Genomic DNA, 12,023 nt, shown 5'->3' with positions numbered 1-12,023 from the left:
GGATATAGTCTCCAGTAGTGTCCTTACAGCCAAACTGCTGAGATAAAAGCTGGAAAAGTGGACCTTTTTTCTATGGTTACCTTTTGAGTATAGCCCCTTCCAACCTGTTAACCTGTGACTGTGGTTTTTCATCATGCACCTTGTAAATTCCTCCTGGAGTAGCAAATCAGCCTCTCTGTCCTGGCTGTCAAAGGAGATAAGTACCAGAGGGATGTCGAAGGGGAAACAATAGGTCAATTTAACTAGCAGTGAGAGGATATGTTTGTGGTGGTCCTTGAGTGGTTTTTGCATTATCCTGGGTTGGTTTTGTGATCCACATCTGTTCATGGATTTGTCGTGACTTGAAATAGCACTGAATGCAGGTCGTGCAAGTTGAAGGTTATGAAGAAGCCAAAAAACCCTCACCCGAATGTGTACAAGCAGAATTGCAGAAATGTGCATGTGTTCTGCATAACTGAGCTGATCTAGGGCTGTTGTTGTGATCCATTGGTACTTGACTTGACCCAAACCAGCTCCTACTTAACCCTGCCTTGATTTTGTAGCTATTTAAACTGGGAGATATTGGCTCCTTTTCTTACATGGCTAGTAATTTAAGCATTGCCCTCAAAAAACATGCTACTAATACAGTAATAAGACAAATAAGAAACTGCTGGATCTCATGCAAAAGCTATACAAATATGGGATTCAGATCAGTTATAAAGATGAGAAACTATCCGAGAACTCCAGTTTTAAAATGGAAACAGTATCACAGAATGAATGAAGCAAATTAAGATGCAGAACTAAAAGTAAAACCTGGAAATATCTACTGTACATAAGTAGTACCACTGGAGAAATAATTTGTAGTCAGGGAATCAGAGTTTTCCAGTTGTGTTAATTGCTTAGATGGCATCTATTTTGTGTAAATAGCACAAAAGACATGACCCTAGTCTCCCTGAAACAGGATCAATGTTAATTAATGTAACCCTTTAAACAAGGAACAACATAGTATCTTACCCAAATGTCAGAAAGCTAAATGAGCATATTAATTTCTGTCATTGTGGTATTTGTATAGTGCAGTAGCACTTTTAAGCCGTGCTTATAAAAGATTTACTATGTAGATGAAATCTAAATAATGTATAGATGTTAAAACAACAAGTAATATAGGCATTTGAAAACCTAGCAAAAAATATATAACCTTTGCCATTAACCTCAAATTTTTTCCATGTGAAGCTACAGTTTTTTCTTCCAATAAAAAACTTGCAAGATGATAATTTGTATGAGACAGGTGGACTCCACTGGAGTATTCTTCCTAGACAAAAGCTAACAAGAATATTAGTACAGGAGAAGAAGAAACAACTTCAGTGGAATGGTATTCCTGTTTCCATGTCCCTCTACCATCTTTTTTATGCTTTAAAGGTTGCACTTTATGTGTAATTTCTAGGAAATCTGCAGCAACTTCAACCTTTCCTGCATCCTGACATGGAAATTAATTGTCTGAGGTGGGATGCTTGGCCATATATAGCTTTCCTGGAGAAAAAAAAAGCTCTGCGTGTTGGGATTGGAAAGGATTTTACTTCTCAAATTCAACATGGAAGTCATAAAACAAAAAAACCAAAACTGAACAAACTGATTTGAACAAACTTTTCTCAAAGCAAGAGCAGTTCTGTGTTAATTATTCCTGATAAATACTTGTCTTTATCTGTGTTTGAAGTGTTTAAGGGCTGAAGACTTCAGTCTCTCAAGGCTATGCTCTCCAGCTGTTTAGTATTTCTTCTCCTGTTCACACTGGACCTAGAGAACAAAGGTGGGGTTTGTGTATTTAAAAATTATATCTTTAATTTGATTTTTTGATTTAAAATCCCAATATTGTCCCTTTAGTAGTCTTTATAAGAGCAGAGTAGTATGATCTGTCAAAACCAAGACAGTTACAAGCTAAGCTGATAAGAAATGCTGAAGAGAGAGCTGGGAGGGGGGAAATATAATGATCCTAGATGAGAAACTTTGAAAGTGGCGGGTTACTTCTGATGGTCAGAAGCAGTCTGACCTTCACTTGGTATACACTTCCCTCCATAAGGAAATCTGGAGGGCATTAGCAGTTCTGGTCACTCTAAATATTTGTCTTTCTGTCATGGACTATATTCTAATCCTTTCCATCAGCTATGGGAGTTAAACCAAATAGAATGTATAAATGATATTCACTCAACCCTTGCACTGGCGTGCAGTGACCACTGGTTGCCCACCTTTTCAAACTAAGAAAAGAAATCAAGATGAAATAAAAAGTTTAGTTTTAGTCTTTTTTTTTTTTTTTTTGTCCCTCTGAATCTTACATTGAAACACGTTGAGTTCAGTATTTAATGACTGACTGGATTTAACCTGCTCAATCATTAACTCATTTAAGCTGGGAAAGACCTCTTAAGATCATCTAAGAGTCCAACCAAAACCTAACGCTGCCAAGTCCACCACCAAACTGTGTCCCTAAGTGCCACATTTACATGTCTTTTAAATGGCTCCAGGGATAGTGAGTCTTTCACTTCCGTGGGCAGCCTGTTCCAATGTTTGACAACTCTTTTGGTGAAGAAATTTCTCCCAATATTCAATATCAACTTCCTCTGGCACAACTTGAGGCCATTTCCTCTTCTCTCTTTTACTAAGGAGAAGAGACCAACACTCACCTTGCTACAGCCTTTTTTCTAGCTGTAAAGAGCGATAAGGGCTCCCCTGAGCCTCCTTTTCTCCAGGATAAACAGCCCCAGCTCCCTCAACCACTCCTCATAGGACTTACCCTCCAGACCCTTCACCATCTCCATTGCCCTTCTCTGGACTTGCTCCAGCACTTCAATGTCTTTCTTGTAGTGAGGTTCTAGAACTGGACAGAGCACTCGAGGTGTGGCCTCACCAGTGCTGAGGACAGGGGGACAATCACTGCCCTGGTCCTGCTGGCCAAACTGTCTTTCATACAGGCCAGGATGCGAGTGGCCTTCTTGGCCACCTGGGCACACAGTGATGGCTCATGTTTAGCTGCTGTTGACCAGCACCTCCAGGTCCTTTTCTGCTGGGCAGCTTTCCAACCACTCTTCCCCAGCCTGTAGCCTACCTGGGGTTGTTGTAACCCAAGGGCAGGAGCCGGCTCGTGGCCTTGTGGAACCTCATACAATTGGCCTTGGCCCATCGATCCAGCTTGTCCAGATCCTTCTGCAGAGTTTTCCTACTCTCCAGCAGATCAACACCACTTGTCACTGGCTGCCAGCTGGTTTTAACTCCATTTACCACCAATCTCTGTGCTCAGCCACCCAGCCAGTTTTTTAACCCAGTGAAGCGAGCCCCTGTCCATGCCATGAGCAGCCAGTTTCTCCAGGAGAATATTGTGGAAAATGGTGTCAGAGGCTTTACTAATGTCTTACATAAATATCCACAGCCTTTTCCTTGTGCCTTGGCTGATCTAAAGAAGGGATTGAGTACCTCAGCCTATTCCTCATCCTTTGTCACTGTGTTTCACCCCACATCCAGTAATGGATGGAGATGATTCTTAGCCCTGCAAACATTTTTACAGCAGTATCCAGATTAAGTTCTAGTTGGGCTTTGGCCCTTCTGATTTACTCCCTGCATAACCTCACCACATCCTTGCAGTCCTCCTGAGTTACCTTCCCCTTCTTTTAAAGGTCATAAAGTCTCTTTCCCTAAGTTCCACCCTAAGCTCTGTCTTCAACTATGCTGGTCTTCTTGCCCACCAACTTGTCCTTCAGCACATGGGAACAGTCTGCTCCTGCATCTTTAAGATTTCCTCCTTGAAGAATGTCTAGCCTTTCTGCACTGCTTTGCCCTTCAGGACTGTCTCACAAGGGACTCTGTCAACCAGACTCCTGAACAGGCTGAAGTCTCTCTCACAGTGTTGCTGAATCTGTCCAGACTGTCACTGGAGAGCTTTGTATATAAATAAGAGGTCATACTTGAAGTTTTCCCCTTGTCAAATATTATCCTTTTGGGGAATAATTACATTGTTTTGACCTAGATGTTCTCAGGACTAGAAGTCGGTAAATTTCCTTTGTGAAAGGGATCTGTAAGGCAAGACTTGGTCCTTGGTGTTCTGGTGCTTTATTGGCTTTTTTTTTCCTTGGGAAAATAATTTTAGCTAATAATAAGCTGAATTTCCTATTGACCAGAGCTACTGGAAGTAAGATGTTTCTTGTAGTAAAAATCTTCTGTAGTAATTCAGTAGTGCCCAGTTCCATTGTTGTCTGTTGATCAAAATTTTATGATCATTGCGAAGGCTAATTTCATCAAAACTTCACTGTCTCCATGTAATAATGACCTAAGCTTGTATTCCTGAGTCCTTAAACTCAATGTAGTCTCCAAATTTATTTATACATCTCCTTTTTCTTTGCCTTTGGAAAATACCAGGGGTCCTTTCTGTCAGCGATATGGCAATTGCAGAGTGCATTCCTCAGGAAGGCGTCTTAACGTTTGTAGAGCTCCTGCAACATCTCCCGGCCTCTGAACCCCGTGACATGTCCTGTTCTCTTAACTGACCTCAGTCCCATCATACCTGTCACTCCTATCTCGGATCACAGGCCTAAATACTCCTTCTGGAAGTGCTTGTGTGGGAACAGATGCACACCATGCCTTCGTGCCCCACATAACCCTCAAGAACGTTCCTCATGAAGTGGCTCACCCCCTGTAATTATCTCCCCAGCTCCTTATATCCCATTGTGACAGAGTGGGGAAAGAGAAGCAAAATCTCTGTGTGAGGAACAGTGTTTCTCACAAAAGCTGGTGATATATAATTGAATAAGCTCATTCGTTAGAAAGAAGCCAGGAGAGAGTGGGTAAAATAGAGATGTTAAAGCTTCTCTAGATGCCACAAAAAATCTGCTTTAGAAAGGAAAGCTGCTTCATACTAATCCAAGATCTGTCTGAAACTCTTTAAAATAGCAGGCAGAATTTAGAGGTGGGAAGAGAGCATGTTAAGTTTTACTTTCAAATGTAAGGACAAGGTCAATGCTGGAAAACAGATTCACAAAGAGGAAAAAAAGCTTTCAGTAACTTCAGACATTGTCTCAGACATGGTCAGGAAATGGCCAGTCTTCTGTCCTGCCCTTACTAGAGAAATGAAAACCATAGGCATATATGAATCTAGCCTCTGGGTTTAAGCAAACTTAATTTTTTGTGGTGTTAATAGCTTAACTTGGTATGATCTTTCTCTTGTGGAACAAGCAAGGGAATTTTTTCTAGTGGCTGCTCAAGCCAAGATTGCTTCATTCTCAAGGAAAGAAGTTTCTCTCAAGCATGGAGAGGCACTCAACCATTAAGTGAAATGTCCAGCAGGAGAGAAAGATAGAAAAATCTTTAAAGAAGCTGTAATCACATTGTGGTAAAACTGTCATCTCTGTCTCTCATGTCAGAGTAAATGTTTTGGTGCTCAGTGTCCAGCAAATGGCATATATGGTATACACCACCACACAGGTGAATTTACTTCTTTTTTTGAAACATTAAGCTATGGGGTAGGTTTGAACCTTTCTTTAGGTAAAGGAAAAAATCTCCTTTATGTTCTCGCTTGCGAAGTTTCTGAGAACTAAACAACAATTCTCATTCTTCAACAGAAACAGACTCTAGAAATGTTTTAACATAGTGGGACAAAAAAATGTCAAATGCAATAGAATTTATGCCAGAAAAATGTATGCTGTATATTGGCTTAATTTTATCCAACCAACTCTTTTTTTTTTTTTTTTTGGTAATTTCTCTGTCATTTACTGTCTTTATTCCTGGCATGTTACATACCCCCTAAAATCTGAATAGCTACCCCCTCCCAGCCCCCCTGTTGTTCTCTCCTTGTGCATATTGTAAAGCTGTAAATGCTGCAATAACTGCAAGACAAAGACTGTATCACCCCCTGCGGTAATTGTGCCTCTTCCAGAGCTTTGGTTCCTTAAGTGGTATAAAAATCCACTCTTAGAACAAAAATGAAAAAATCTTATTCTCTTACAATTAAAAAAAAAATCATTATCTTATAGTTATAGCTTGTATTTACTTTTTAATTGTCCCACTATCATCATGTATGCTAGAAAACCTGACATTACATATATGTAGTAGTGACAATTCTGTAAAAGCAGTAAAGCTTGTCTTCATATAGTGTTTACCAATAAGATTTTAAACCCCAAATGTACATGAGGGGTAAGAGATCTCTGGACATAAAATACTTCCTGTTTAAACTGAAGAAGAATAATTTTATAACTAGTGATTATTAGTCAGAATATTGATAATGCTTCAGTTGAAGTTGCAACCTTGTAGGTATTTTAGGTTTACTTGTGGTAACCACCCTTTGCCCAGCTAGAGGCAGCCAAAGCAATTCTGCCTCAGCACTGATCCAGGGTTTGGAGCCAGCTGGTGAACTTGCTCAGGCCCTAGTTTTGAAATACAGATATCTCTGCATAGGCAGTTAAACGAAAGGGCTGGCTTTCAGAGTTGCTCTGTCCTTTGGCAGCAAGTGATTTTACTGGGATCTTGGAAATGCACTGTAATGGTGGAAACAAATAGAAATTTTAAAAAGTTACTGCGACCAAACTGCTTTTAGTGAGCACAGTGCAAGTTTCATTATTGACCTCAGCATAAGTGGATTTCTGCCTGTGCTGTAAATTTTCCTCCTCACCTCATGTCTGTAGGCTCCTGACAGTGCAAAGATCTATTTTTGTGATAGTTTAAAAGCAAAACCAGTAATGTGAGGAATGAGGATTTGTTAACTGGTAACAACTGATAACAACTTGTGTATTCACTTTATCCTTCTCTGCCGTGCATCACTTGTTTATGAATTCACAGTACATGTACACAGCTGTATATACATGTAGAAATATACTTGTATATATGTATGAGGTATATTATTTAATTTAGGCTGATTAACAGGCTTCTCTGTGAAATACACTGGGTGCCTTTCAGGCTGCGACCTTGTAAATACTAGTGATGTTCAGAGAATTATCCACTAAATGTGGTGTTTTTCAGTTTGAGATGCCATCTGAGTTGAAGTGCACCGTTGTTCTTAAGTAGGACAATTAAGACTTTCCAGAAACAGCAGCAGTGACAAAAGTAACCACAGAACACTGCTGCATTGTGTGTGGCGGTGAGTCATACAGAAGACACATGTCCCCAGAGATGCTTTCTGCCTCTTCATCCTCCCCATCAGCTGCCTCTTTCCTGACTGATGCTCTTCCTCCCTCTCTGGGAGCTGATGCTTTTTTACCCCGTCCTCCCCTCTCTGAGCGAACCTTTTCTAAGAGCTGAGGAGGTATTTAGTCTGACACCACTGAGGGAGGGGGAGTAACAGTTGATAATGGGCTGCAGATCTTAGCACTATTTCTGGGGACTTTTTTTTTTTTCCCCCGACGGACACAGTCCAACTGATTTGGGAACCTTTCTTGCCGAGAGGCATGAATAGCTGGGTTGTGTTTGTTCAGCGGCTGCACTTTGGCAGGGATAAAACCCTGGGAACTGCTGCCAAACCTGCACAACCACTTCTGTGTTGTGGTTAACCTGTTAACCAACCTGTAGTAGCAGGCATAGAGGAAGAAGCTACATGAAGATCCTCTATGTTAATTGAAAAGTAGTAGGGGAAAAAAAATCTTGGGAAAAGTTTTCCATGAAACGAGAAAAACAGATATGTAAATGCAGCACCTATCTTTGAAAGTCAAAGTAGAATTCAGTGAATCAAAGCTGGAAAGGAAAGAAGACTGCTGATACTGTGTACTTCTAAAGTAACTTTTTAAAGGTTGGCAGGACAAACTACGAGCAAGCGAATAGACCAATTAAAGCCTTTGGGAACTGTATTAGAATAAATCCTGAAAACATTATTTTGGCAATAAAGCAGTAATTTCCTCATGTATCTACACGCTTTATGAGTAAATCTGTCCAGAGATACTGAAAATCATGTATTTGACTTTGTAGTTGCCGGTCAGCATCTTAAAAGCATTTCTCGGAGAAAACCCGGTACCTCTTGGACACATGTTGTAAGACTGCTTCAGAAAATGAAGTTCAGATGAGGCTGGGAAAAGTAATGGGAGCAGAATGAGAAAGAGGCACAGGGTTGCTTCACTGTTGTGATGTGTTACACAGAGCGTGCAAAACAGAAATACCATCTGTCAGCTGGTCCTCATGAGGCACTTGTGTGGTGGCCATCCTGTCTCCTCTTCTGTGCTTCCTCACAAAGTCCAGCTGCTGAATGGTGCTGAAAGTGTTTTGGGGGACCAGCATGGGATAAAACATCTATTTGAGCAAGACTGCATCATGCTGTGACTCTGACATCAATCTACTTTGGATTATTCTTGCTGCACTACAGTATTTTATCAGGCACTTGGTTAACAGAGTAGTAATTTTTCTTAAGTTAAAGGCTTTTATATAAGCAGATATTTGATTTTAACAAGCATGTTGTTGCTCTGCTATTTAGGTGATCTTTGGTTTGAAGCAACAGTACACTGTAGAAAAATCCATGTGTATGAGGACCTCCTTTGAAAGTGGACTTGATGCTTGGTTAGGGAAAAGGCTGATGCTTCTCGAGCAACCCAAACTTCTCCTGCATGCTGAGTCATCCTGAATGCTCAGCTAGAGAAGCAGAACTGCCCTGCTAAGGACAGAAGTGTTGGAAATCAAAAAATAACTCGGGCATACCCCAGCAGGAGCTCTGCAGAACACTGCTGACCTGGTGGAGGCACAGCCTGCAAATAGAATGGCAATGGGAGCGAGGAGGGACTTGTGTCAGGGCCACATTTTTCTCCACTTCCCTTTTTTAGGTGTTCCTGTATTTCTGCCACCCACTTGGCACCGTGGTGGTTTTGCTTTTTTTTTTTCCTTTTTTTTTGAAAGCAGAATATTAATCTGCAGTCTTGGGTTGAGATTTTTTTTCAAACAGTTTTGAATGAGCCGTAGAGTTTGATGTGAAACAGTGTGAAGTTTTCTTATTATGGAACATTTACATGTGCTCATGCACTGACACCTAAGTCAAAACATGCATTTCCTCTGGAAATTACCTTCCTCTCTTATATGCAAAATACTGTCTTGTTAGGTGTCTAAGGCTATATAGTTGATCTTCTCTTACTTCCCCCTGAAATTAGATATTCAGGGTGAAAAACAGATGTTTAAATTGTTGAAGCTTTGCAGTTGATCAGCTGGTCAGATTGGATAGTCTGGACTATCCAAGCTATAAGGACAGGCCTAATGTTGCACCTTAAGGGCCCAGAAAGGCAATAGAGCAAGGGGACTGGCAGTGATGTGGGGACTGGGGACCCCCTGTCCCCAGTATCAAATACCCAGCAGCCAGGGCTGTGCCATATGAGGGGCCACGGGGATTTTTTTTTACACTACAGTTGTGTGCCCTGAGTATCAGGGTGTTTTTGTGGAACACAGTGCCAGCTGCTGAGAAACGAAGCAAAGGGACACTCCACATAGCCTCAGTCCAATTACACAGACAGCCACAGAACTTAGTGAGGGGGAAGTGTTGCTGTATGGTGACAGCAGACAGATGAGTGTGAAAGCAGACAGAATGGGAAGTGAAAGAGCTGCAGTTGCTCTCTTAGGCTTTCCCCCTAGTCTGGGGAACCCAGGTGCATGTTGTACAAACAAATCTATTTTCTTATTTTAAAAAAACTCACAAATACAAATATATTTAAGTAGTTCACGTGCACTGGTGTTTCCAATAATAGTACTGAAAATAGACAGTAAAATAAAACTGCCACTTCAGAGCATGTTTGCTTTTTAGACCACAGAAGTATTCTGTATGGTGTTACTGTCAGGATTCCCTTTGTACTAACTTAGCTGTTAGGAGTGGCTTTATGTTTTAGTGGATGAAATAGATTTCACCTATGAAATGAAGATGCTAAGGTTAAAAATATTATAATAATTTTGTTAATATTATATGTTAAAAATATTGTAACCATGTTCTCAAAAATTTGTCATTAAGACAGCTCACTGTTAATACTAAAAGGGTTTTACAGAAAGCGTCACATTGTAGTGAGACTGCAGCATGTCTGGTTGCTAATGAGTAGGCAGCAAAGTTGAATGCAGTTTTCATTTACTGTCTCATAAATTGATTTTAGTTTACAGTGCTGTAGGCTAGGTCTCCTTAATTTCGTATTTTTGTTTAATTGGATAGCAAGACTTATAATTAGCTTAAATATGTTGTATGCCTTCATTGATGTGAGTTATCGAGCCAGTGAAATTTCACTCCAGTGTGAAGAGTGATCTGCTCATCTTGTGTGCTGGGTGGAGGTTTTTTTAGGTAAAACCACCTCCATGTGAAAGTTAAAGTGGGGAAGATTATATCAGTCTTAATGGTCTGTTACATGTGACAAAAATACATGTAGTTAAAAATGTTTTTTAGAGATTCTTCTTCCTGGTCTGCCATAATTCTCAGAAAAAATGTGTTCCTTATATTTGCTGGTTTTTTTCTAGGTGTTAACATGAGAAGTTGAACTAATTTGTGACTGATCTTTTACCGTTCATGTAATCATTTTTGTTTATGATATTATTCTTGCCTAGTAAGGTATTTCACAGAAGGCTTTGGAATGTGACAACTATTAACAGGAGCTGCTTGTAGCAGGAATGAAGGAAAATAGCTCCTAGTACAGCTACTGGACCAAGGCACTTAATGCTTATAATACATTTGTATGTGCAGTGAGAGCGGAAATCTGCCCACAACTGCTAACACTTGCTGCTAATACCACTGCAGCAGAATGCTGTTCTGTTTCATGTTTTCAGCAACAAGTATCATGGTGTTTAATGGAGGTGATTTTGTATGATCTGACAAATTACCTTTGCACCCTGTCTTTCTGTCTTCGGCTTCTCGTGATACACCGTACCTGCTGGCAGACAGCAATGTACTGACAAGCTGATACAGGGCTTAGACTCCACATCAACTGGTACAAATATTGATTTTGTGAAATGTTTGTGAGCTGTTTCTTCAGATGACTTTTTCCTGTTGGTTTGTAAAGGTCTCCTTTGTGAGAAGAATACAGCATTCTGCTTGTCTTGACTTCCCACTAATTGTAAATGGTTCTGCTCCTAATGAAGGTTACAGGGATATCTTTAGGGCTGTTCAGAGGAAGGGTCTGACAGATATTTGGAAGTAGTCTTTGGTTGAAACTACTATGGAAAATGGTATTCCATGTTGAACTCAATTATTCTTATGGGGATAAGGACCTTCCTTACTCAAGATACTCTTGTGTTTAAACTGTGTAAGTTATAGAAATTGTTTACTTTGGAGATGGGGGCCTTGTTGTGCTGTAATTGTGGAATGTCAGTAAGCAGGTATTACCTCCCATTAACAGTGAGGGAGAGCTTGTACCTAATAGAATTCCTAGGATGCCACTCCGAAAATTTACTCCTGGATAACCATCCCAGCATAATTTCATTACGGACTGCCTGCTGACTGAGGTTGAAACGGTACTAGGAGGAGCTGTAATTTCTGAAAATGAAAAAGAGCTCTCAGAGGAAAGGGGGTGATCTATCCATCCCATGCGTCAGTGGGACCAAAGGGGAGGGTGGGAGGGGAATAATGTCTTCAACGTAGCCTCAGAAATGTTTTGAGGGTTGCAGGGGTGGTTTTTGGTAACCAGTGTTACTAAATATGCTAAAATTCCCTACCTCCCCTCTCAAGTAGTAAAGTTGTGATAAAAGTGTTCAATGCCCCTCACAGAGATTATCCCACACCCATCTACCTGTAGCAAATGCATCTTTGAACAGGACTCTGGCTGGCTGTGACTTAGCACCAGCAGACCAGCACATTGCAGCCAGTGGGTGGAAGTGGGATGTTCTCTCTGTACTGCTTCCCTGGGACTGTACAAAGGACACAGAGCAGGAACTTGTTATCGACCCCACAAACTAAGGTTACTCTTCTGTCCACATATCCTTTGGCTCTAGCCAAGAAGGAAGCCTAGTTGGTAAACTCACCTGCCTCACATATGCAACTTCATAGTTTTTCACTAACCCTTTCTTTTAGTCTTGATTTTTCCCTACAGCAGAGTGGAATGACAAGTGCAAAAATCTACATGGTATCAAATACCCAAGAG

General features: G+C 40.7%; 1 protein-coding gene across 1 annotated transcript in view; it reads left to right on the top strand.

Annotated features, from left to right (window-relative positions):
- Window positions 1–12,023, top strand: part of ARHGAP24 (Rho GTPase activating protein 24) — a 214,659-nt gene that overhangs the window by 65,897 nt on the left and 136,739 nt on the right. The window lies entirely within an intron of this gene.

Source organism: Chiroxiphia lanceolata, chromosome 4 (genome assembly GCF_009829145.1).
Source record: "Chiroxiphia lanceolata isolate bChiLan1 chromosome 4, bChiLan1.pri, whole genome shotgun sequence".
Lineage (NCBI taxonomy): Eukaryota > Metazoa > Chordata > Aves > Passeriformes > Pipridae > Chiroxiphia > Chiroxiphia lanceolata.
The sequence above is the reverse complement of the archived record's forward strand: the minus strand, read 5'-3'. Positions and strand labels throughout refer to the sequence as shown.